Raw genomic sequence first — 22,222 nt, 5'->3', positions numbered from 1 at the left:
GGAGAGGTCAACGGCACAGGGCATTTCAAAGCCTAGCTCCTAAAGAGCTGAAAGGCACAGAGAGACCGCTACCCTTCTTAAAGGGGGGTCCCTCAGCCTTAGCTACCAAACGGACACCTCAAGCCTTTTTGCTGGGAAGGGGTGGACCTTGATCCCCGTTTACAGGGAGGTCCTTTTACCTGGCACCTCAAGGGGGAATGAAGCTTAAGTGGAAATCCCGTGTCCTCATTGCAGGGAGGCCCATGCGTGCAAGGTGTGTGTCCCTTTTCTGTGGCTTCTGCTTCCATTGTCTTTTCCTGCCGTTTCTTTGGTACTTCTGTCCTCTTCTCCGTTTTCTCTTCTGAGTTACTAGAGAGAGAGAGAGAGAGAAGGGGAGAAGCGTGGTGAGGCGTGAGCTCCGTACACGTAACTATCAAAGCTGTTCAGATTAAATGGACAAGGCCCTTCCTTGAAATTAGCCCAACTCCCAGTCTTCGGCACCAACCTGTGGCATAGAGCAGGAAACCTTGCAGCAGCAGCAGCAGTCAGGGCCAGCAGGATGCAGAGTTCGCTCGGTTTGGACTTGGTTGTGCGTGTGAGTAGGGCACGGCGACAGGAGAGCTAGAAGGACAAACCCCTAACTCTCCAAAGAGGCTGCTTTCTATAACTAGCTTTCAAATGGGCGAGTAAGCTTGGGAAAGTTGCACACCCTAGTTACAGGGAGCTCACTTTGGCATGAAGAGGGCCAATGCAAAGAGGGGGAAAGGAAAGCGACCCGAACCCCGATTACAGGGCGGTCACCCTTCCTTCACAAAAATCCTACTTCCTTGAAAGAAGGGGAAAGGAGTCACAGACGTGAAAAGGTCTGGAAATGAACAGGTAAGGGAACCTCCCATGACCAAGGAATCCTCCATCCCTCACCAACACCCTTCCCGACTTACCTGTCTACCCCACCAAGAACATTCCAACTTTGAACCCCCTGCCCTTTTCCAAAACAGACATCCCTTACTTCTTACTCAGTCCTGTTAGTAGGGTTAGGTGCACCCACGTGCAAGATCTAACACCACGACACGTGTACCTATGTCACCAGATCACCAAAGAGCTGTCAGGAAGGACAGCTCTTTCAATCACCTCAAAGACAGTCCAAAAATATAGCCTCACTCTACCAGCAAAGAGACCAAAGGCCTGGAATTGGGACACCACGTAGGGACCTTTGCCAATCAAGACAAGGAACACTACTACAGCCAGCAGTATGTTTTATTCTGCACAGGAAACAGAGGGTCAAAGCTGAGGTTGGTGGGACAGTGTCAATTGGACAAGGCAAAAGGAAATGAGGAAAGATTACGTGGAAGTGAGGAGCTGAAAGGAGCCCCGCACCTCACCTGTTCATTTCCAGACCTGGAAAGATTTGGATTGTTTTGGGGGGTTTCTTGGCTTTTTTCAAAAAAGGGTCGAATTTATCACGGCCTCCACCATCCCCTTACAGCCGCCCCTTCGCCACACCATGTTTCATCGGACCCCGGCTTCAATTCAAGCGGTCACAAATAGGATTTGACTGCAAATTTCAAAAAAGCCAAGTCGAAATCATTACTAGGGCAGTTTACGAGGACAAAGAGAAAAGAGACGCTCAACCCTTCTTAAAAGGGGGTCCCTCAGCCACAGGCACGGAAAGGCCCCACGGGCTTAAGAGGGAGAGGGAGAAGAAGACCTTACACCCTATTTACAGGGCGGTCATTTTGCCTGGCATGTCAAAGTGACCTGTGGCGAAAGCAGCATGGCAAAGGAGACCCAAACCCTCCTTACAGGGCGGTCCTTAAGCCTTGGCTAAACCCTTTTAGAGTGGAGAAAGGGAGAAACCTCCATTCCCTCAGTAGAGGGGGTTCTCTTTGCCCAGCAAGTGCCTGCGGCCCAAAACAGTACTAGAAAGGGGAGACCTGAACCCTTCTTACAGGGAGAGGTCAACGGCACAGGGCATTTCAAAGCCTAGCTCCTAAAGAGCTGAAAGGCACAGAGAGACCACTACCCTTCTTAAAGGGGGGTCCCTCAGCCACAGGCACGGAAAGGCCCCACGGGCTTAAGAGGGAGAGGGAGAAGACCTTACACCCTATTTACAGGGCGGTCATTTTGCCTGGCATGTCAAAGTGACCTGTGGCGAAAGCAGCATGGCAAAGGAGACCCAAACCCTCCTTACAGGGCGGTCCTTAAGCCTTGGCTAAACGGGCCAGAGGCTAAAGCGCTGAAAAGGAGAGACCTCCATTCCCTCAGGAGAGGTTGGTCTCTTTGCCCAGCAAGTGCCAGCGGCCCAGAACAGTCTAGAAAGGGGAGACCTGAACCCTTCTTACAGGGAGAGGTCAACGGCACAGGGCATTTCAAAGCCTAGCTCCTAAAGAGCTGAAAGGCACAGAGAGACCGCTACCCTTCTTAAAGGGGGGTCCCTCAGCCACAGGCACGGAAAGGCCCCACGGGCTTAAGAGGGAGAGGGAGAAGACCTTACACCCTATTTACAGGGTGGTCATTTTGCCTGGCGTGTCAAAGTGACCTGTGGCGATAGCAGCATGGCAAAGGAGACCCAAACCCTCCTTACAGGGTGGTCCTTAAGCCTTGGCTAAACCCTTTTAGAGTGGAGAAAGGGAGAGACCTCCATTCCCTCAGGAGAGGGGGGTCTCTTTGCCCAGCAATTGCCAGCGGCCCAAAACAGTCTAGAAAGGGGAGACCTGAACCCTTCTTACAGGGAGAGGTCAACGGCACAGGGCATTTCAAAGCCTAGCTCCTAAAGAGCTGAAAGGCACAGAGAGACCGCTACCCTTCTTAAAGGGGGGTCCCTCAGCCTTAGCTACCAAACGGACACCTCAAGCCTTTTTGCTGGGAAGGGGTGGACCTTGATCCCCGTTTACAGGGAGGTCCTTTTACCTGGCACCTCAAGGGGGAATGAAGCTTAAGTGGAAATCCCGTGTCCTCATTGCAGGGAGGCCCATGCGTGCAAGGTGTGTGTCCCTTTTCTGTGGCTTCTGCTTCCATTGTCTTTTCCTGCCGTTTCTTTGGTACTTCTGTCCTCTTCTCCGTTTTCTCTTCTGAGTTACTAGAGAGAGAGAGAGAGAGAAAAGGGGAGAAGCGTGGTGAGGCGTGAGCTCCGTACACGTAACTATCAAAGCTGTTCAGATTAAATGGACAAGGCCCTTCCTTGAAATTAGTCCAACTCCCAGTCTTCGGCACCAACCTGTGGCGTAGAGCAGGAAACCTTGCAGCAGCAGCAGCAGTCAGGGCCAGCGGGATGCAGAGTTCGCTCGGTTTGGACTTGGTTGTGCGTGTGAGTAGGGCACGGCGACAGGAGAGCTAGAAGGACAAACCCCTAACTCTCCAAAGAGGCTGCTTTCTATAACTAGCTTTCAAATGGGCGAGTAAGCTTGGGAAAGTTGCACACCCTAGTTACAGGGAGCTCACTTTGGCATGAAGAGGGCCAATGCAAAGAGGGGGAAAGGAAAGCGACCCGAACCCCGATTACAGGGCGGTCACCCTTCCTTCACAAAAATCCTACTTCCTTGAAAGAAGGGGAAAGGAGTCACAGACGTGAAAAGGTCTGGAAATGAACAGGTAAGGGAACCTCCCATGACCAAGGAATCCTCCATCCCTCACCAACACCCTTCCCGACTTACCTGTCTACCCCACCAAGAACATTCCAACTTTGAACCCCCTGCCCTTTTCCAAAACAGACATCCCTTACTTCTTACTCAGTCCTGTTAGTAGGGTTAGGTGCACCCACGTGCAAGATCTAACACCACGACACGTGTACCTATGCCACCAGATCACCAAAGAGCTGTCAGGAAGGACAGCTCTTTCAATCACCTCAAAGACAGTCCAAAAATATAGCCTCACTCTACCAGCAAAGAGACCAAAGGCCTGGAATTGGGACACCACGTAGGGACCTTTCCCAATCAAGACAAGGAACACTACTACAGCCAGCAGTATGTTTTATTCTGCAGCAGGAAACAGAGGGTCAAAGCTGAGGTTGGTGGGACAGTGTCAATTGGGCAAGGCAAGAGGAGATGAGGAAGGATTACGTGGAAGTGAGGAGCTGAAAGGAGCCCCGCACCTCACCTGTTCATTTCCAGACCTGGAAAGATTTGGATTGTTTTGGGGGGTTTCTTGGCTTTTTTCAAAAAAGGGTCGAATTTATCACGGCCTCCACCATCCCCTTACAGCCGCCCCTTCGCCACACCATGTTTCATCGGACCCCGGCTTCAATTCAAGCGGTCACAAATAGGATTTGACTGCAAATTTCAAAAAAGCCAAGTCGAAATCATTTCTAGGGCAGTTTACGAGGACAAAGAGAAAAGAGACGCTCAACCCTTCTTAAAAGGGGGTCCCTCAGCCACAGGCACGGAAAGGCCCCACGGGCTTAAGAGGGAGAGGGAGAAGAAGACCTTACACCCTATTTACAGGGCGGTCATTTTGCCTGCCATGTCAAAGTGACCTGTGGCGAAAGCAGCATGGCAAAGGAGACCCAAACCCTCCTTACAGGGCGGTCTTTAAGCCTTGGCTAAACCCTTTTAGAGTGGAGAAAGGGAGAAACCTCCATTCCCTCAGGAGAGGGGGTTCTCTTTGCCCAGCAAGTGCCAGCGGCCCAAAACAGACTAGAAAGGGGAGACCTGAACCCTTCTTACAGGGAGAGGTCAACGGCACAGGGCATTTCAAAGCCTAGCTCCTAAAGAGCTGAAAGGCACAGAGAGACCGCTACCCTTCTTAAAGGGGGGTCCCTCAGCCTTAGCTACCAAACGGACACCTCAAGCCTTTTTGCTGGGAAGGGGTGGACCTTGATCCCCGTTTACAGGGAGGTCCTTTTACCTGGCACCTCAAGGGGGAATGAAGCTTAAGTGGAAATCCCGTGTCCTCATTGCAGGGAGGCCCATGCGTGCAAGGTGTGTGTCCCTTTTCTGTGGCTTCTGCTTCCATTGTCTTTTCCTGCCGTTTCTTTGGTACTTCTGTCCTCTTCTCCGTTTTCTCTTCTGAGTTACTAGAGAGAGAGAGAGAGAGAGAGAGAAAGGGGAGAAGCGTGGTGAGGCGTGAGCTCCGTACACGTAACTATCAAAGCTGTTCAGATTAAATGGACAAGGCCCTTCCTTGAAATTAGCCCAACTCCCAGTCTTCGGCACCAACCTGTGGCAGTAGAGCAGGAAACCTTGCAGCAGCAGCAGCAGTCAGGGCCAGCAGGGATGCAGAGTTCGCTCGGTTTGGACTTGGTTGTGCGTGTGAGTAGGGCACGGCGACAGGAGAGCTAGAAGGACAAACCCCTAACTCTCCAAAGAGGCTGCTTTCTATAACTAGCTTTCAAATGGGCGAGTAAGCTTGGGAAAGTTGCACACCCTAGTTACAGGGAGCTCACTTTGGCATGAAGAGGGCCAATGCAAAGAGGGGGAAAGGAAAGCGACCCGAACCCCGATTACAGGGCGGTCACCCTTCCTTCACAAAAATCCTACTTCCTTGAAAGAAGGGGAAAGGAGTCACAGACGTGAAAAGGTCTGGAAATGAACAGGTAAGGGAACCTCCCATGACCAAGGAATCCTCCATCCCTCACCAACACCCTTCCCGACTTACCTGTCTACCCCACCAAGAACATTCCAACTTTGAACCCCCTGCCCTTTTCCAAAACAGACATCCCTTACTTCTTACTCAGTCCTGTTAGTAGGGTTAGGTGCACCCACGTGCAAGATCTAACACCACGACACGTGTACCTATGCCACCAGATCACCAAAGAGCTGTCAGGAAGGACAGCTCTTTCAATCACCTCAAAGACAGTCCAAAAATATAGCCTCACTCTACCAGCAAAGAGACCAAAGGCCTGGAATTGGGACACCACGTAGGGACCTTTCCCAATCAAGACAAGGAACACTACTACAGCCAGCAGTATGTTTTATTCTGCACAGGAAACAGAGGGTCAAAGCTGAGGTTGGTGGGACAGTGTCAATTGGACAAGGCAAGAGGAAATGAGGAAGGATTACGTGGAAGTGAGGAGCTAAAAGGAGCCCCGCACCTCACCTGTTCATTTCCAGACCTGGAAAGATTTGGATTGTTTTGGGGGGTTTCTTGGCTTTTTTCAAAAAAGGGTCGAATTTATCACGGCCTCCACCATCCCCTTACAGCCGCCCCTTCGCCACACCATGTTTCATCGGACCCCGGCTTCAATTCAAGCGGTCACAAATAGGATTTGACTGCAAATTTCAAAAAAGCCAAGTCGAAATCATTTCTAGGGCAGTTTACGAGGACAAAGAGAAAAGAGACGCTCAACCCTTCTTAAAAGGGGGTCCCTCAGCCACAGGCACGGAAAGGCCCCACGGGCTTAAGAGGGAGAGGGAGAAGAAGACCTTACACCCTATTTACAGGGCGGTCATTTTGCCTGCCATGTCAAAGTGACCTGTGGCGAAAGCAGCATGGCAAAGGAGACCCAAACCCTCCTTACAGGGCGGTCTTTAAGCCTTGGCTAAACCCTTTTAGAGTGGAGAAAGGGAGAAACCTCCATTCCCTCAGGAGAGGGGGTTCTCTTTGCCCAGCAAGTGCCTGCGGCCCAAAACAGACTAGAAAGGGGAGACCTGAACCCTTCTTACAGGGAGAGGTCAACGGCACAGGGCATTTCAAAGCCTAGCTCCTAAAGAGCTGAAAGGCACAGAGAGACCACTACCCTTCTTAAAGGGGGGTCCCTCAGCCACAGGCACGGAAAGGCCCCACGGGCTTAAGAGGGAGAGGGAGAAGACCTTACACCCTATTTACAGGGCGGTCATTTTGCCTGGCATGTCAAAGTGACCTGTGGCGAAAGCAGCATGGCAAAGGAGACCCAAACCCTCCTTACAGGGCGGTCCTTAAGCCTTGGCTAAACCCTTTTAGAGTGGAGAAAGGGAGAGACCTCCATTCCCTCAGGAGAGGGGGGTCTCTTTGCCCAGCAAGTGCCAGCGGCCCAAAACAGTCTAGAAAGGGGAGACCTGAACCCTTCTTACAGGGAGAGGTCAACGGCACAGGGCATTTCAAAGCCTAGCTCCTACAGAGCTGAAAGGCACAGAGAGACCGCTACCCTTCTTAAAGGGGGGTCCCTCAGCCTTAGCTACCAAACGGACACCTCAAGCCTTTTTGCTGGGAAGGGGTGGACCTTGATCCCCGTTTACAGGGAGGTCCTTTTACCTGGCACCTCAAGGGGGAATGAAGCTTAAGTGGAAATCCCGTGTCCTCATTGCAGGGAGGCCCATGCGTGCAAGGTGTGTGTCCCTTTTCTGTGGCTTCTGCTTCCATTGTCTTTTCCTGCCGTTTCTTTGGTACTTCTGTCCTCTTCTCCGTTTTCTCTTCTGAGTTGCTAGAGAGAGAGAGAGAGAGAGAAAAGGGGAGAAGCGTGGTGAGGCGTGAGCTCCGTACACGTAACTATCAAAGCTGTTCAGATTAAATGGACAAGGCCCTTCCTTGAAATTAGTCCAATCTCCCAGTCTTCGGCACCAACCTGTGGCGTAGAGCAGGAAACCTTGCAGCAGCAGCAGCAGTCAGGGCCAGCGGGATGCAGAGTTCGCTCGGTTTGGACTTGGTTGTGCGTGTGAGTAGGGCACGGCGACAGGAGAGCTAGAAGGACAAACCCCTAACTCTCCAAAGAGGCTGCTTTCTATAACTAGCTTTCAAATGGGCGAGTAAGCTTGGGAAAGTTGCACACCCTAGTTACAGGGAGCTCACTTTGGCATGAAGAGGGCCAATGCAAAGAGGGGGAAAGGAAAGCGACCCGAACCCCGATTACAGGGCGGTCACCCTTCCTTCACAAAAATCCTACTTCCTTGAAAGAAGGGGAAAGGAGTCACAGACGTGAAAAGGTCTGGAAATGAACAGGTAAGGGAACCTCCCATGACCAAGGAATCCTCCATCCCACACCAACACCCTTCCCGACTTACCTGTCTACCCCACCAAGAACATTCCAACTTTGAACCCCCTGCCCTTTTCCAAAACAGACATCCCTTACTTCTTACTCAGTCCTGTTAGTAGGGTTAGGTGCACCCACGTGCAAGATCTAACACCACGACACGTGTACCTATGCCACCAGATCACCAAAGAGCTGTCAGGAAGGACAGCTCTTTCAATCACCTCAAAGACAGTCCAAAAATATAGCCTCACTCTACCAGCAAAGAGACCAAAGGCCTGGAATTGGGACACCAGGTAGGGACCTTTCCCAATCAAGACAAGGAACACTACTACAGCCAGCAGTATGTTTTATTCTGCGCAGGAAACAGAGGGTCAAAGCTGAGGTTGGTGGGACAGTGTCAATTGGGCAAGGCAAGAGGAGATGAGGAAGGATTACGTGGAAGTGAGGAGCTGAAAGGAGCCCCGCACCTCACCTGTTCATTTCCAGACCTGGAAAGATTTGGATTGTTTTGGGGGGTTTCTTGGCTTTTTTCAAAAAAGGGTCGAATTTATCACGGCCTCCACCATCCCCTTACAGCCGCCCCTTCGCCACACCATGTTTCATCGGACCCCGGCTTCAATTCAAGCGGTCACAAATAGGATTTGACTGCAAATTTCAAAAAAGCCAAGTCGAAATCATTTCTAGGGCAGTTTACGAGGACAAAGAGAAAAGAGACGCTCAACCCTTCTTAAAAGGGGGTACCTCAGCCACAGGCACGGAAAGGCTCCACGGGCTTAAGAGGGAGAGGGAGAAGACCTTACACCCTATTTACAGGGCGGTCATTTTGCCTGGCATGTCAAAGTGACCTGTGGCGAAAGCAGCATGGCAAAGGAGACCCAAACCCTCCTTACAGGGCGGTCCTTAAGCCTTGGCTAAACCCTTTTAGAGTGGAGAAAGGGAGAGACCTCCATTCCCTCAGGAGAGGGGGGTCTCTTTGCCCAGCAAGTGCCAGCGGCCCAAAACAGTCTAGAAAGGGGAGACCTGAACCCTTCTTACAGGGAGAGGTCAATGGCACAGGGCATTTCAAAGCCTAGCTCCTAAAGAGCTGAAAGGCCCAGAGAGACCGCTACCCTTCTTAAAGGGGGGTCCCTCAGCCACAGGCACGGAAAGGCCCCACTGGCTTAAGATAGAGAGAGCGAAGACCTTACACCCTGCTTACAGGGTAGTCATTTTGCCTGGTATGTCAAAGTGACCTGTGGCGAAAGCAGCATGGCAAAGGAGACCCAAACCCTCCTTACAGGGTGGTCCTCAAGCCAGGGGCATTACAACGGGCCAGAGGCTAAAGCGGTGAAAAGGAGAGACCTCCATTCCCTCAGGAGAGGTTGGTCTCTTTGCCCAGCAAGTGCCAGCGGCCCAGAACAGTCTAGAAAGGGGAGACCTGAACCCTTCTTACAGGGAGAGGTCAACGGCACAGGGCATTTCAAAGCCTAGCTCCTAAAGAGCTGAAAGGCACAGAGAGACCGCTACCCTTCTTAAAGGGGGGTCCCTCAGCCTTAGCTACCAAACGGACACCTCAAGCCTTTTTGCTGGGAAGGGGTGGACCTTGATCCCCGTTTACATGGAGGTCCTTTTACCTGGCACCTCAAGGGGGAATGAAGCTTAAGTGGAAATCCCGTGTCCTCATTGCAGGGAGGCCCATGCGTGCAAGGTGTGTGTCCCTTTTCTGTGGCTTCTGCTTCCATTGTCTTTTCCTGCCGTTTCTTTGGTACTTCTGTCCTCTTCTCCGTTTTCTCTTCTGAGTTGCTAGAGAGAGAGAGAGAGAGAGAGAGAGAGAGAGAGAGAGAAAAGGGGAGAAGCGTGGTGAGGCGTGAGCTCCGTACACGTAACTATCAAAGCTGTTCAGATTAAATGGACAAGGCCCTTCCTTGAAATTAGCCCAACTCCCAGTCTTCGGCACCAACCTGTGGCGTAGAGCAGGAAACCTTGCAGCAGCAGCAGCAGTCAGGGCCAGCGGGATGCAGAGTTCGCTCGGTTTGGACTTGGTTGTGCGTGTGAGTAGGGCACGGCGACAGGAGAGCTAGAAGGACAAACCCCTAACTCTCCAAAGAGGCTGCTTTCTATAACTAGCTTTCAAATGGGCGTGTAAGCTTGGGTAAGTTGCACACCCTAGTTACAGGGAGCTCACTTTGGCATGAAGAGGGCCAATGCAAAGAGGGGGAAAGGAAAGCGACCCGAACCCCGATTACAGGGCGGTCACCCTTCCTTCACAAAAATCCTACTTCCTTGAAAGAAGGGGAAAGGAGTCACAGACGTGAAAAGGTCTGGAAATGAACAGGTAAGGGAACCTCCCATGACCAAGGAATCCTCCATCCCTCACCAACACCCTTCCCGACTTACCTGTCTACCCCACCAAGAACATTCCAACTTTGAACCCCCTGCCCTTTTCCAAAACAGACATCCCTTACTTCTTACTCAGTCCTGTTAGTAGGGTTAGGTGCACCCACGTGCAAGATCTAACACCACGACACGTGTACCTATGCCACCAGATCACCAAAGAGCTGTCAGGAAGGACAGCTCTTTCAATCACCTCAAAGACAGTCCAAAAATATAGCCTCACTCTACCAGCAAAGAGACCAAAGGCCTGGAATTGGGACACCACGTAGGGACCTTTCCCAATCAAGACAAGGAACACTACTACAGCCAGCAGTATGTTTTATTCTGCGCAGGAAACAGAGGGTCAAAGCTGAGGTTGGTGGGACAGTGTCAATTGGGCAAGGCAAGAGGAGATGAGGAAGGATTACGTGGAAGTGAGGAGCTGAAAGGAGCCCCGCACCTCACCTGTTCATTTCCAGACCTGGAAAGATTTGGATTGTTTTGGGGGGTTTCTTGGCTTTTTTCAAAAAAGGGTCGAATTTATCACGGCCTCCACCATCCCCTTACAGCCGCCCCTTCTCCACACCATGTTTCATCGGACCCCGGCTTCAATTGAAGCGGTCACAAATAGGATTTGACTGCAAATTTCAAAAAAGCCAAGTCGAAATCATTTCTAGGGCAGTTTACGAGGACAAAGAGAAAAGAGACGCTCAACCCTTCTTAAAAGGGGGTCCCTCAGCCACAGGCACGGAAAGGCCCCACGGGCTTAAGAGGGAGAGGGAGAAGAAGACCTTACACCCTATTTACAGGGCGGTCATTTTGCCTGCCATGTCAAAGTGACCTGTGGCGAAAGCAGCATGGCAAAGGAGACCCAAACCCTCCTTACAGGGCGGTCTTTAAGCCTTGGCTAAACCCTTTTAGAGTGGAGAAAGGGAGAAACCTCCATTCCCTCAGGAGAGGGGGTTCTCTTTGCCCAGCAAGTGCCAGCGGCCCAAAACAGACTAGAAAGGGGAGACCTGAACCCTTCTTACAGGGAGAGGTCAACGGCACAGGGCATTTCAAAGCCTAGCTCCTAAAGAGCTGAAAGGCACAGAGAGACCGCTACCCTTCTTAAAGGGGGGTCCCTCAGCCACAGGCACGTAAAGGCCCCACGGGCTCAAGAGGGAGAGGGAGAAGACCTTACACCCTATTTACAGGGCGGTCATTTTGCCTGGCATGTCAAAGTGACCTGTGGCGAAAGCAGCATGGCAAAGGAGACCCAAACCCTCCTTACAGGGCGGTCCTTAAGCCTTGGCTAAACCCTTTTAGAGTGGAGAAAGGGAGAGACCTCCATTCCCTCAGGAGAGGGGGGTCTCTTTGCCCAGCAAGTGCCAGCGGCCCAAAACAGTCTAGAAAGGGGAGACCTGAACCCTTCTTACAGGGAGAGGTCAACGGCACAGGGCATTTCAAAGCCTAGCTCCTAAAGAGCTGAAAGGCACAGAGAGACCGCTACCCTTCTTAAAGGGGGGTCCCTCAGCCACAGGCACGGAAAGGCCCCACTGGCTTAAGATGGAGAGAGAGAAGACCTTACACCCTGCTTACAGGGTAGTCATTTTGCCTGGCATGTCAAAGTGACCTGTGGCGAAAGCAGCATGGGAAAGGAGACCCAAACCCTCCTTACAGGGTGGTCCTCAAGCCAGGGGCATTACAACGGGCCAGACGCTAAAGCGCTGAAAAGGAGAGACCTCCATTCCCTCAGGAGAGGGTGGTCTCTTTGCCCAGCAAGTGCCAGTGGCCCAAAACAGTCTAGAAAGGGGAGACCTGAACCCTTCTTACAGGGAGAGGTCAACGGCACAGGGCATTTCAAAGCCTAGCTCCTACAGAGCTGAAAGGCACAGAGAGACCGCTACCCTTCTTAAAGGGGGGTCCCTCAGCCTTAGCTACCAAACGGACACCTCAAGCCTTTTTGCTGGGAAGGGGTGGACCTTGATCCCCGTTTACAGGGAGGTCCTTTTACCTGGCACCTCAAGGGGGAATGAAGCTTAAGTGGAAATCCCGTGTCCTCATTGCAGGGAGGCCCATGCGTGCAAGGTGTGTGTCCCTTTTCTGTGGCTTCTGCTTCCATTGTCTTTTCCTGCCGTTTCTTTGGTACTTCTGTCCTCTTCTCCGTTTTCTCTTCTGAGTTACTAGAGAGAGAGAGAGAGAAAAGGGGAGAAGCGTGGTGAGGCGTGAGCTCCGTACACGTAACTATCAAAGCTGTTCAGATTAAATGGACAAGGCCCTTCCTTGAAATTAGTCCATCTCCCAGTCTTCGGCACCAACCTGTGGCGTAGAGCAGGAAACCTTGCAGCAGCAGCAGCAGTCAGGGCCAGCGGGATGCAGAGTTCGCTCGGTTTGGACTTGGTTGTGCGTGTGAGTAGGGCACGGCGACAGGAGAGCTAGAAGGACAAACCCCTAACTCTCCAAAGAGGCTGCTTTCTATAACTAGCTTTCAAATGGGCGAGTAAGCTTGGGAAAGTTGCACACCCTAGTTACAGGGAGCTCACTTTGGCATGAAGAGGGCCAATGCAAAGAGGGGGAAAGGAAAGCGACCCGAACCCCGATTACAGGGCGGTCACCCTTCCTTCACAAAAATCCTACTTCCTTGAAAGAAGGGGAAAGGAGTCACAGACGTGAAAAGGTCTGGAAATGAACAGGTAAGGGAACCTCCCATGACCAAGGAATCCTCCATCCCTCACCAACACCCTTCCCGACTTACCTGTCTACCCCACCAAGAACATTCCAACTTTGAACCCCCTGCCCTTTTCCAAAACAGACATCCCTTACTTCTTACTCAGTCCTGTTAGTAGGGTTAGGTGCACCCACGTGCAAGATCTAACACCACGACACGTGTACCTATGCCACCAGATCACCAAAGAGCTGTCAGGAAGGACAGCTCTTTCAATCACCTCAAAGACAGTCCAAAAATATAGCCTCACTCTACCAGCAAAGAGACCAAAGGCCTGGAATTGGGACACCACGTAGGGACCTTTCCCAATCAAGACAAGGAACACTACTACAGCCAGCAGTATGTTTTATTCTGCGCAGGAAACAGAGGGTCAAAGCTGAGGTTGGTGGGACAGTGTCAATTGGGCAAGGCAAGAGGAGATGAGGAAGGATTACGTGGAAGTGAGGAGCTGAAAGGAGCCCCGCACCTCACCTGTTCATTTCCAGACCTGGAAAGATTTGGATTGTTTTGGGGGGTTTCTTGGCTTTTTTCAAAAAAGGGTCGAATTTATCACGGCCTCCACCATCCCCTTACAGCCGCCCCTTCGCCACACCATGTTTCATCGGACCCCGGCTTCAATTCAAGCGGTCACAAATAGGATTTGACTGCAAATTTCAAAAAAGCCAAGTCGAAATCATTTCTAGGGCAGTTTACGAGGACAAAGAGAAAAGAGACGCTCAACCCTTCTTAAAAGGGGGTCCCTCAGCCACAGGCACGGAAAGGCCCCACGGGCTTAAGAGGGAGAGGGAGAAGAAGACCTTACACCCTATTTACAGGGCGGTCATTTTGCCTGCCATGTCAAAGTGACCTGTGGCGAAAGCAGCATGGCAAAGGAGACCCAAACCCTCCTTACAGGGCGGTCTTTAAGCCTTGGCTAAACCCTTTTAGAGTGGAGAAAGGGAGAAACCTCCATTCCCTCAGGAGAGGGGGTTCTCTTTGCCCAGCAAGTGCCAGCGGCCCAAAACAGACTAGAAAGGGGAGACCTGAACCCTTCTTACAGGGAGAGGTCAACGGCACAGGGCATTTCAAAGCCTAGCTCCTAAAGAGCTGAAAGGCACAGAGAGACCGCTACCCTTCTTAAAGGGGGGTCCCTCAGCCTTAGCTACCAAACGGACACCTCAAGCCTTTTTGCTGGGAAGGGGTGGACCTTGATCCCCGTTTACAGGGAGGTCCTTTTACCTGGCACCTCAAGGGGGAATGAAGCTTAAGTGGAAATCCCGTGTCCTCATTGCAGGGAGGCCCATGCGTGCAAGGTGTGTGTCCCTTTTCTGTGGCTTCTGCTTCCATTGTCTTTTCCTGCCGTTTCTTTGGTACTTCTGTCCTCTTCTCCGTTTTCTCTTCTGAGTTACTAGAGAGAGAGAGAGAGAGAAGGGGAGAAGCGTGGTGAGGCGTGAGCTCCGTACACGTAACTATCAAAGCTGTTCAGATTAAATGGACAAGGCCCTTCCTTGAAATTAGCCCAACTCCCAGTCTTCGGCACCAACCTGTGGCATAGAGCAGGAAACCTTGCAGCAGCAGCAGCAGTCAGGGCCAGCAGGATGCAGAGTTCGCTCGGTTTGGACTTGGTTGTGCGTGTGAGTAGGGCACGGCGACAGGAGAGCTAGAAGGACAAACCCCTAACTCTCCAAAGAGGCTGCTTTCTATAACTAGCTTTCAAATGGGCGAGTAAGCTTGGGAAAGTTGCACACCCTAGTTACAGGGAGCTCACTTTGGCATGAAGAGGGCCAATGCAAAGAGGGGGAAAGGAAAGCGACCCGAACCCCGATTACAGGGCGGTCACCCTTCCTTCACAAAAATCCTACTTCCTTGAAAGAAGGGGAAAGGAGTCACAGACGTGAAAAGGTCTGGAAATGAACAGGTAAGGGAACCTCCCATGACCAAGGAATCCTCCATCCCTCACCAACACCCTTCCCGACTTACCTGTCTACCCCACCAAGAACATTCCAACTTTGAACCCCCTGCCCTTTTCCAAAACAGACATCCCTTACTTCTTACTCAGTCCTGTTAGTAGGGTTAGGTGCACCCACGTGCAAGATCTAACACCACGACACGTGTACCTATGCCACCAGATCACCAAAGAGCTGTCAGGAAGGACAGCTCTTTCAATCACCTCAAAGACAGTCCAAAAATATAGCCTCACTCTACCAGCAAAGAGACCAAAGGCCTGGAATTGGGACACCACGTAGGGACCTTTCCCAATCAAGACAAGGAACACTACTACAGCCAGCAGTATGTTTTATTCTGCACAGGAAACAGAGGGTCAAAGCTGAGGTTGGTGGGACAGTGTCAATTGGACAAGGCAAGAGGAAATGAGGAAGGATTACGTGGAAGTGAGGAGCTGAAAGGAGCCCCGCACCTCACCTGTTCATTTCCAGACCTGGAAAGATTTGGATTGTTTTGGGGGGTTTCTTGGCTTTTTTCAAAAAAGGGTCGAATTTATCACGGCCTCCACCATCCCCTTACAGCCGCCCCTTCGCCACACCATGTTTCATCGGACCCCGGCTTCAATTCAAGCGGTCACAAATAGGATTTGACTGCAAATTTCAAAAAAGCCAAGTCGAAATCATTACTAGGGCAGTTTACGAGGACAAAGAGAAAAGAGACGCTCAACCCTTCTTAAAAGGGGGTCCCTCAGCCACAGGCACGGAAAGGCCCCACGGGCTTAAGAGGGAGAGGGAGAAGAAGACCTTACACCCTATTTACAGGGCGGTCATTTTGCCTGCCATGTCAAAGTGACCTGTGGCGAAAGCAGCATGGCAAAGGAGACCCAAACCCTCCTTACAGGGCGGTCTTTAAGCCTTGGCTAAACCCTTTTAGAGTGGAGAAAGGGAGAAACCTCCATTCCCTCAGGAGAGGGGGTTCTCTTTGCCCAGCAAGTGCCTGCGGCCCAAAACAGACTAGAAAGGGGAGACCTGAACCCTTCTTACAGGGAGAGGTCAACGGCACAGGGCATTTCAAAGCCTAGCTCCTAAAGAGCTGAAAGGCACAGAGAGACCACTACCCTTCTTAAAGGGGGGTCCCTCAGCCACAGGCACGGAAAGGCCCCACGGGCTTAAGAGGGAGAGGGAGAAGACCTTACACCCTATTTACAGGGCGGTCATTTTGCCTGGCATGTCAAAGTGACCTGTGGCGAAAGCAGCATGGCAAAGGAGACCCAAACCCTCCTTACAGGGCGGTCCTTAAGCCTTGGCTAAACCCTTTTAGAGTGGAGAAAGGGAGAGACCTCCATTCCCTCAGGAGAGGGGGGTCTCTTTGCCCAGCAAGTGCCAGCGGCCCAAAACAGTCTAGAAAGGGGAGACCTGAACCCTTCTTACAGGGAGAGGTCAACGGCACAGGGCATTTCAAAGCCTAGCTCCTAAAGAGCTGAAAGGCACAGAGAGACCGCTACCCTTCTTAAAGGGGGGTCCCTCAGCCACAGGCACGGAAAGGCCCCACGGGCTTAAGAGGGAGAGGGAGAAGACCTTACACCCTATTTACAGGGCGGTCATTTTGCCCGGCATGTCAAAGTGACCTGTGGCGAAAGCAGCATGGCAAAGGAGACCCAAACCCTCCTTACAGGGTGGTCCTCAAGCCAGGGGCATTACAACGGGCCAGAGGCTAAAGCGGTGAAAAGGAGAGACCTCCATTCCCTCAGGAGAGGTTGGTCTCTTTGCCCAGCAAGTGCCAGCGGCCCAGAACAGTCTAGAAAGGGGAGACCTGAACCCTTCTTACAGGGAGAGGTCAACGGCACAGGGCATTTCAAAGCCTAGCTCCTAAAGAGCTGAAAGGCACAGAGAGACCGCTACCCTTCTTAAAGGGGGGTCCCTCAGCCACAGGCACGGAAAGGCCCCACGGGCTTAAGAGGGAGAGGGAGAAGACCTTACACCCTATTTACAGGGTGGTCATTTTGCCTGGTGTGTCAAAGTGACCTGTGGCGAAAGCAGCATGGCAAAGGAGACCCAAACCCTCCTTACAGGGTGGTCCTTAAGCCTTGGCTAAACCCTTTTAGAGTGGAGAAAGGGAGAGACCTCCATTCCCTCAGGAGAGGGGGGTCTCTTTGCCCAGCAATTGCCAGCGGCCCAAAACAGTCTAGAAAGGGGAGACCTGAACCCTTCTTACAGGGAGAGGTCAACGGCACAGGGCATTTCAAAGCCTAGCTCCTAAAGAGCTGAAAGGCACAGAGAGACCGCTACCCTTCTTAAAGGGGGGTCCCTCAGCCACAGGCACGGAAAGGCCCCACGGGCTTAAGAGGGAGAGGGAGAAGACCTTACACCCTATTTACAGGGCGGTCATTTTGCCTGGCATGTCAAAGTGACCTGTGGCGAAAGCAGCATGGCAAAGGAGACTCAAACCCTCCTTACAGGGCAGTCCTTAAGCCTTGGCTAAACCCTTTTAGAGTGGAGAAAGGGAGAGACCTCCATTCCCTCAGGAGAGGGGGGTCTCTTTGCCCAGCAAGTGCCAGCGGCCCAAAACAGTCTAGAAAGGGGAGACCTGAACCCTTCTTACAGGGAGAGGTCAACGGCACAGGGCATTTCAAAGCCTAGCTCCTAAAGAGCTGAAAGGCCCAGAGAGACCGCTACCCTTCTTAAAGGGGGGTCCCTCAGCCTTAGCTACCAAACGGACACCTCAAGCCTTTTTGCTGGGAAGGGGTGGACCTTGATCCCCGTTTACAGGGAGGTCCTTTTACCTGGCACCTCAAGGGGGAATGAAGCTTAAGTGGAAATCCCGTGTCCTCATTGCAGGGAGGCCCATGCGTGCAAGGTGTGTGTCCCTTTTCTGTGGCTTCTGCTTCCATTGTCTTTTCCTGCCGTTTCTTTGGTACTTCTGTCCTCTTCTCCGTTTTCTCTTCTGAGTTGCTAGAGAGAGAGAGAGAGAGAGAGAGAGAAAAGGGGAGAAGCGTGGTGAGGCGTGAGCTCCGTACACTTAACTATCAAAGCTGTTCAGATTAAATGGACAAGGCCCTTCCTTGAAATTAGCCCAACTCCCAGTCTTCGGCACCAACCTGTGGCGTAGAGCAGGAAACCTTGCAGCAGCAGCAGCAGTCAGGGCCAGCGGGATGCAGAGTTCGCTCGGTTTGGACTTGGTTGTGCGTGTGAGTAGGGCACGGCGACAGGAGAGCTAGAAGGACAAACCCCTAACTCTCCAAAGAGGCTGCTTTCTATAACTAGCTTTCAAATGGGCGAGTAAGCTTGGGAAAGTTGCACACCCTAGTTACAGGGAGCTCACTTTGGCATGAAGAGGGCCAATGCAAAGAGGGGGAAAGGAAAGCGACCCGAACCCCGATTACAGGGCGGTCACCCTTCCTTCACAAAAATCCTACTTCCTTGAAAGAAGGGGAAAGGAGTCACAGACGTGAAAAGGTCTGGAAATGAACAGGTAAGGGAACCTCCCATGACCAAGGAATCCTCCATCCCTCACCAACACCCTTCCCGACTTACCTGTCTACCCCACCAAGAACATTCCAACTTTGAACCCCCTGCCCTTTTCCAAAACAGACATCCCTTACTTCTTACTCAGTCCTGTTAGTAGGGTTAGGTGCACCCACGTGCAAGATCTAACACCACGACACGTGTACCTATGCCACCAGATCACCAAAGAGCTGTCAGGAAGGACAGCTCTTTCAATCACCTCAAAGACAGTCCAAAAATATAGCCTCACTCTACCAGCAAAGAGACCAAAGGCCTGGAATTGGGACACCACGTAGGGACCTTTCCCAATCAAGACAAGGAACACTACTACAGCCAGCAGTATGTTTTATTCTGCGCAGGAAACAGAGGGTCAAAGCTGAGGTTGGTGGGACAGTGTCAATTGGGCAAGGCAAGAGGAGATGAGGAAGGATTACGTGGAAGTGAGGAGCTGAAAGGAGCCCCGCACCTCACCTGTTCATTTCCAGACCTGGAAAGATTTGGATTGTTTTGGGGGGTTTCTTGGCTTTTTTCAAAAAAGGGTCGAATTTATCACGGCCTCCACCATCCCCTTACAGCCGCCCCTTCTCCACACCATGTTTCATCGGACCCTGGCTTCAATTGAAGCGGTCACAAATAGGATTTGACTGCAAATTTCAAAAAAGCCAAGTCGAAATCATTTCTAGGGCAGTTTACGAGGACAAAGAGAAAAGAGACGCTCAACCCTTCTTAAAAGGGGGTCCCTCAGCCACAGGCACGGAAAGGCTCCACGGGCTTAAGAGGGAGAGGGAGAAGACCTTACATCCTATTTACAGGGCGGTCATTTTGCCTGGCATGTCAAAGTGACCTGTGGCGAAAGCAGCATGGGAAAGGAGACCCAAACCCTCCTTACAGGGCGGTCCTTAAGCCTTGGCTAAACCCTTTTAGAGTGGAGAAAGGGAGAGACCTCCATTCCCTCAGGAGAGGGGGGTCTCTTTGCCCAGCAAGTGCCAGCGGCCCAAAACAGTCTAGAAAGGGGAGACCTGAACCCTTCTTACAGGGAGAGGTCAACGGCACAGGGCATTTCAAAGCCTAGCTCCTAAAGAGCTGAAAGGCACAGAGAGACCGCTACCCTTCTTAAAGGGGGGTCCCTCAGCCTTAGCTACCAAACGGACACCTCAAGCCTTTTTGCTGGGAAGGGGTGGACCTTGATCCCCGTTTACAGGGAGGTCCTTTTACCTGGCACCTCAAGGGGGAATGAAGCTGATGTGGAAATCCCATGTCCTCATTGCAGGGAGGCCCATGCGTGCAAGGTGTGTGTCCCTTTTCTGTGGCTTCTGCTTCCATTGTCTTTTCCTGCCGTTTCTTTGGTACTTCTGTCCTCTTCTCCGTTTTCTCTTCTGAGTTGCTAGAGAGAGAGAGAGAGAGAAAAGGGGAGAAGCGTGGTGAGGCGTGAGCTCCGTACACGTAACTATCAAAGCTGTTCAGATTAAATGGACAAGGCCCTTCCTTGAAATTAGCCCAACTCCCAGTCTTCGGCACCAACCTGTGGCGTAGAGCAGGAAATCTTGCAGCAGCAGCAGCAGTCAGGGCCAGCAGGATGCAGAGTTCGCTCGGTTTGGACTTGGTTGTGCGTGTGAGTAGGGCACGGCGACAGGAGAGCTAGAAGGACAAACCCCTAACTCTGCAAAGAGGCTGCTTTCTACAACTAGCTTTCAAATGGGCGAGTAAGCTTGGGAAAGTTGCACACCCTAGTTACAGGGAGCTCACTTTGGCATGAAGAGGGCCAATGCCAAGAGGGGGAAAGGAAAGCGACCCGAACCCCGATTACAGGGCGGTCACCCTTCCTTCACAAAAATCCTACTTCCTTGAAAGAAGGGGAAAGGAGTCACAGACGTGAAAAGGTCTGGAAATGAACAGGTAAGGGAACCTCCCATGACCAAGGAATCCTCCATTCCTCACCAACACCCTTCCCGACTTACCTGTCTACCCCACCAAGAACATTCCAACTTTGAACCCCCTGCCCTTTTCCAAAACAGACATCCCTTACTTCTTACTCAGTCCTGTTAGTAGGGTTAGGTGCACCCACGTGCAAGATCTAACACCACGACACGTGTACCTATGCCACCAGATCACCAAAGAGCTGTCAGGAAGGACAGCTCTTTCAATCACCTCAAAGACAGTCCAAAAATACAGCCTCACTCTACCAGCAAAGAGACCAAAGGCCTGGAATTGGGACACCACGTAGGGACCTTTCCCAATCAAGACAAGGAACACTACTACAGCCAGCAGTATGTTTTATTCTGCACAGGAAACAGAGGGTCAAAGCTGAGGTTGGTGGGACTGTGTCAATTGGCCAAGGCAAGAGGAGATGAGGAAGGATTACGTGGAAGTGAGGAGCTGAAAGGAGCCCCGCACCTCACCTGTTCATTTCCAGACCTGGAAAGATTTGGATTGTTTTGGGGGGTTTCTTGGCTTTTTTCAAAAAAGGGTCGAATTTATCACGGCCTCCACCATCCCCTTACAGCCGCCCCTTCGCCACACCATGTTTCATCGGACCCCGGCTTCAATTCAAGCGGTCACAAATAGGATTTGACTGCAAATTTCAAAAAAGCCAAGTCGAAATCATTTCTAGGGCAGTTTACGAGGACAAAGAGAAAAGAGACGCTCAACCCTTCTTAAAAGGGGGTCCCTCAGCCACAGGCACGGAAAGGCTCCACGGGCTTAAGAGGGAGAGGGAGAAGACCTTACACCCTATTTACAGGGCGGTCATTTTGCCTGGCATGTCAAAGTGACCTGTGGCGAAAGCAGCATGGCAAAGGAGACCCAAACCCTCCTTACAGGGCGGTCCTTAAGCCTTGGCTAAACCCTTTTAGAGTGGAGAAAGGGAGAGACCTCCATTCCCTCAGGAGAGGGGGGTCTCTTTGCCCAGCAAGTGCCAGCGGCCCAAAACAGTCTAGAAAGGGGAGACCTGAACCCTTCTTACAGGGAGAGGTCAACGGCACAGGGCATTTCAAAGCCTAGCTCCTAAAGAGCTGAAAGGCACAGAGAGACCGCTACCCTTCTTAAAGGGGGGTCCCTCAGCCACAGGCACGGAAAGGCCCCACGGGCTTAAGAGGGAGAGGGAGAAGACCTTACACCCTATTTACAGGGCGGTCATTTTGCCTGGCATGTCAAAGTGACCTGTGGCGAAAGCAGCATGGCAAAGGAGACTCAAACCCTCCTTACAGGGCGGTCCTTAAGCCTTGGCTAAACCCTTTTAGAGTGGAGAAAGGGAGAGACCTCCATTCCCTCAGGAGAGGGGGGTCTCTTTGCCCAGCAAGTGCCAGCGGCCCAAAACAGTCTAGAAAGGGGAGACCTGAACCCTTCTTACAGGGAGAGGTCAACGGCACAGGGCATTTCAAAGCCTAGCTCCTAAAGAGCTGAAAGGCACAGAGAGACCGCTACCCTTCTTAAAGGGGGGTCCCTCAGCCTTAGCTACCAAACGGACACCTCAAGCCTTTTTGCTGGGAAGGGGTGGACCTTGATCCCCGTTTACAGGGAGGTCCTTTTACCTGGCACCTCAAGGGGGAATGAAGCTTAAGTGGAAATCCCATGTCCTCATTGCAGGGAGGCCCATGCGTGCAAGGTGTGTGTCCCTTTTCTGTGGCTTCTGCTTCCATTGTCTTTTCCTGCCGTTTCTTTGGTACTTCTGTCCTCTTCTCCGTTTTCTCTTCTGAGTTGCTAGAGAGAGAGAGAGAGAGAGAGAGAGAGAGAGAAAAGGGGAGAAGCGTGGTGAGGCGTGAGCTCCGTACACGTAACTATCAAAGCTGTTCAGATTAAATGGACAAGGCCCTTCCTTGAAATTAGCCCAACTCCCAGTCTTCGGCACCAACCTGTGGCGTAGAGCAGGAAACCTTG

General features: G+C 51.8%; 4 long non-coding RNA genes across 4 annotated transcripts; all 4 read right to left on the bottom strand.

Annotated features, from left to right (window-relative positions):
• Positions 1-139: 139 nt before the first annotated feature.
• Positions 140-1,618, bottom strand: LOC122463447. Its single transcript, XR_006286843.1, has 2 exons — positions 485-1,618; positions 140-348 (listed from the first exon to the last, which is right to left on the bottom strand). It is a non-coding gene; the product is annotated as an uncharacterized LOC122463447 (long non-coding RNA).
• Positions 1,619-7,106: 5,488 nt separating this feature from the next.
• LOC122463500 lies at positions 7,107-8,593 on the bottom strand. Its single transcript, XR_006286928.1, has 2 exons — positions 7,457-8,593; positions 7,107-7,315 (listed from the first exon to the last, which is right to left on the bottom strand). It is a non-coding gene; the product is annotated as an uncharacterized LOC122463500 (long non-coding RNA).
• A 5,505-nt stretch (positions 8,594-14,098) lies between these two features.
• Positions 14,099-15,259, bottom strand: LOC122463456. The gene is made up of 2 exons (XR_006286853.1): positions 14,444-15,259; positions 14,099-14,307 (listed from the first exon to the last, which is right to left on the bottom strand). It is a non-coding gene; the product is annotated as an uncharacterized LOC122463456 (long non-coding RNA).
• Positions 15,260-17,585: 2,326 nt separating this feature from the next.
• LOC122463455 lies at positions 17,586-19,137 on the bottom strand. Its single transcript, XR_006286850.1, has 2 exons — positions 17,941-19,137; positions 17,586-17,794 (listed from the first exon to the last, which is right to left on the bottom strand). It is a non-coding gene; the product is annotated as an uncharacterized LOC122463455 (long non-coding RNA).
• Between the last annotated feature and the right edge of the window lie 3,085 nt (positions 19,138-22,222).

This window comes from Chelonia mydas, chromosome 21 (genome assembly GCF_015237465.2).
Source record: "Chelonia mydas isolate rCheMyd1 chromosome 21, rCheMyd1.pri.v2, whole genome shotgun sequence".
Taxonomy (NCBI): Eukaryota; Metazoa; Chordata; order Testudines; family Cheloniidae; genus Chelonia; species Chelonia mydas.
This window is presented reverse-complemented; position numbering and strand designations above follow the sequence as displayed.